Raw genomic sequence first — 3891 nt, 5'->3', positions numbered from 1 at the left:
TACGGTTGTATGGAATGCGGAAGTGTGGACATTTTTCCAGCTGGGAAAGGAGTGAGATGGAGAATTGTTTGTTATGCAGCTATGAAAAGCACAGGGCAATGTTCCGAAAATGGGGGCCACTATACTTGACATACAGGCTGTATATTTCTGGCTTGGATTCAATCTATTTAATTCAGTTTAATACTTAATACACCTTAACATTTGTACAGAACTTTCCAACGGTAAGGTGTGCTTCACATGCCTTATCTTGTTCTTCCCCTTACAATAGCCCTCTAAAGTTCAGTATTATTATCTTCAAGTAGCAACTGGGGAACAGAAAACGGAGGACACAATCTAATCTAGAAGATCCGCTAGCGCAGTGGTCCCCGCACTGGCAGAGGGTGTCACAAATGCACTGTTCAGCAGGTTTGCACCAAACAAGTAAGCCGCACCAGTGGGAGGACTGCGCTGCGCCACCAACACTGCATCCAAATCGTCCACTAGACGGAGCAGATAAGGTTGCGCCACAGGTAAGGTGTGGAAGGGGCTGTGGGAAGGTGGTTCAGAGGTGGGGAGGGGGTGTTTGGGGGTGAGAGAGGGCAGATGATGACACAGAATGCTGTGTCATAATCTCATTGGGGCAGGAGGTCAGGTCTAGAGGGTAGAGCCTCCATTTGCCTGAAGATAACATCCGAAGGTCGCCAGTTCAAGGCCACCGGCACCGGAACGGCGAGACCTTGAAGCAGCTGACAAGCCGAGCCGAGTTATTCCACCTGCTCTTTGGCCGCTGTCAGCCTGTGTGGGAGGAAAATGGAGGCCAGAATGCGATACCAGATCATAAAAGATCCATCTGAAATGTTGTGGTTCTTGAAAGACAGAACCTTCTTCAATTGTAAAAATCCCTATTGGGATTTAGTATTGCCTGCCTATGTAAATCGCCTTGAATTAAAGTCTGAGGAGAAATCTCATGACCAAGAAAGGTGGTATATAAATACCTGTATTATTATTATTATTATTATTATTATTATTATTATTATTATTATTATTATTATTATTGGCTCTTTGAACAATTAGTCTCATTGATCCATTTTTATGGGGGGCAGATTAAGGCCTGCAAGGGAGTGGGATCAGCAGAGGAGGCCTTCACTGTTTCATCACCTCCTTCCCAGGCCTGCGGGCATTACACAGGCCAGCGCGGACTTGTGCCTGCAATTTAGCAGGTGCAGATCCAAGTAGCCCCATAGTGCTACCTGGCGCATTACTCGTTCTAAGGGGGAAAAAGATCCCAAGGAGACCTCAAGCCTTTTCCAAAGCTGTGTTGGATACAGCAGAGGCTGTGTGGCCCATGCAGTCCCAGCTTAGAATTCAGCTGCCCAAGAAAGGCAGTTGCCCAAGATCCCTAGTGAATTCATGGCAGAGATTAAATTAGAACTGGGAAGTCCTGATTTGTGGGTCAGTCTCTTAACCACCACACCACACCAGCTCCCTGGAGACAGATACTGTAATCTAGAGCAGTGTTTCTCAAGGTTTGTCCTCCACATACCACTTCATATGGTCCACCTATTCAAAGTGCCACCGGAAGTAACATCATCGCCAGTTACTTCTGCGTTGGGAGGCCAGATGTGATACTACGAACACCAGTATGAGGCTCAGAGTGGACAGGAGGGCTTTTTCGAGCACAGGAAAGCATGCTTTGGAGCTCTGCCCACTGAGCTGAGTCTCCTACCAGTGTTTGTTCTGTCACGTTCCTGGCTTCACTGCTGGGCAGTAGGGATTCAGCCAGTACCTCCAGACACCATCTCAGGTACTACTGGTGGTACCCATACGACTAGTTGAGAAACACTGATCTAAAGATAGGATGACTATATTACCAAACAGACAATACTACTGGGCCTTCAAGAGCTTTGAGCAAAACAAACTTCCCATGGCTCTTCTGATTTTAAACAAGGCATTGTTGTAATGGAAAGCTGTAGTTGTAAACACTGAATATTATCCTGCTTCCCTGCACATGCCCGATCTGTTCTGATCTCGGAAGCTAAGCAGGGTCAGGTCTGGTTAGTACTTGGATGGGAGACCACCTGGGAATACTGGGTGGTGTAGGCTTATACCATAGTCTTTCGAGACTGAAGGTTGCCAACCATCCTGCTTCAGAGCTTTTAAAGAAACAAAAGTCTTGTCTCTGTAGGAGTGTTGTTGTCTTACTGAGAGGTTTTTGGATTGGTTATCAATGTTAAAGGTATGGAAAAGGAAGAGGGGAAAGAACAGAATGTTTTCGAATCTGAGGAATTCTGCAGTGTGTTCATTTTCTCAGTGAAGCGACAAAATCCAGGACTTTAACAATTGACCAGTGATCAAATTCTTACCAGAAAATATTAGGAAGTATTGCATGTGAACTTTACTCCTGGATCAATCTGTCCATGCTGTTTTGAGATTGGATATTGTCGGTCTTATAAATACAAGGCATCCCAAGACCACGAACATACCAGTTGTGAACTCATTTGGTATTTGGCAGTGGGCCCAGACTTCCCTGTGGAAATTTCAGTGTTACCATTAGTAGCTTTGATCAAATCTGATGCTGCAGTTCTAACCCTACTTACCAAAAAGGAAGTCCAGCTGAAGTTGGAGTATGCTACTGAACAAACAGCTGTGAACGTGTTGTAAGGCTAAAGTGGAGGAGAATGGCAACTTCTGTTGAGCCAAATAGAATGTTCACAATGAATTTGGCTAGAATGTTCTCTCAGGGTTATCAGAATTTGGCTGCAATCCTTTCCATACTTTCCTGGGAGTAAGCCTCATTGACTATAATGGGACTTAGTTCCGAGTAGACTTGGCTAGGATTGGGCTCTTTCATAAACAAATGGCCCAATTTCATGATGGTGGAATTTATGCCTCTCTTGATGGATCAGGAACCATGTGTGACAAGGGATGCTGCTTACGTGATCCCCTTGGTGATTTTTGCATTCAGCGCTTGGACTGCTCACATGGTTCTCTGGAAGAGGTTAGGTTTTGGCAGATGCCACTGCCATCCAGCCCTTCCTGGTTCAGATTAACCCTCCTCCCCACTCCCCTTTGCCACCCCATTCCACCCACCTCCACCCTATTTCTTTCCCTACATGTACTCACTGAGGCAAGTGGGCATTGGCTCCAGCTGATGCATGGAACCAACCACTCATCGCTTGTGGTGGCAGCAAGGCCACACACTCCAGCATGTTGCCTTTTGTGTCAGATAGAAAGCGCCTAGCACCACCGGAATGCTTTTTCTGGCAGTGCTAGGTGCCAATAGGATTGTGGCACTAGTCTGGTACTGAAATCCCATCTCTCTCCAATCATGTCCCCACTTCTGACCAGAGATAGGCAAATCCACCATGGTTAGACTGAAGTCGAATACCGAGTCTAGCCATGACTCGGCACTCATGCATGAGTCTTAATGGACAGTCATGGCAATTCGTCCAGAACATTTTCAGAACTCTGTTTGACTCAAGTCAGGAGTCTTTTTTGTTACATGTGTCAGGTGTGGCTGTACATAGAAACAGAGCTCCTGGCAATGTGTGTGCCTGCGTGTGAGAGTTCTCATTAAACATTCCCCTCATGTCCCCATCCCATCTGCAAATAAAAGCTCTGCTGTTCTTCAAGTGAAGGCAACAGTGCAGGAAGTGCCAATGGGTTCTTGATGAGCCCCAGTGTTGTAACACCTCCCCCACCGTTCACATCACACCTTAAGAAGGAGCATCAGGCATGCCAGGGCACAGAGCAACAGGGCTTGGGAGACACCTGAGCTTGGCATGGCAGGAGGGGGTGGGATTGACTGCATGAGAGCAGGGACAGAAGCAGCAAGCAGGAGGAGGGTCGCACGCAGCAGCTGAGATACTAATCAGTACGACCCAATTCTTTGCAGTTCTACTCAGAAGTAAT

At 46.6% G+C, this 3891-nt stretch overlaps 1 pseudogene; it reads left to right on the top strand.

Moving 5' to 3' along the window:
- Positions 1 to 1963: 1963 nt before the first annotated feature.
- LOC136650094 (5S ribosomal RNA) lies at positions 1964 to 2082 on the top strand (annotated as a pseudogene).
- Positions 2083 to 3891: the final 1809 nt, after the last annotated feature.

Source organism: Tiliqua scincoides, chromosome 4, assembly GCF_035046505.1.
Source record: "Tiliqua scincoides isolate rTilSci1 chromosome 4, rTilSci1.hap2, whole genome shotgun sequence".
In the NCBI taxonomy this organism is placed as follows: Eukaryota; Metazoa; Chordata; class Lepidosauria; order Squamata; family Scincidae; genus Tiliqua; species Tiliqua scincoides.
This window is presented reverse-complemented; position numbering and strand designations above follow the sequence as displayed.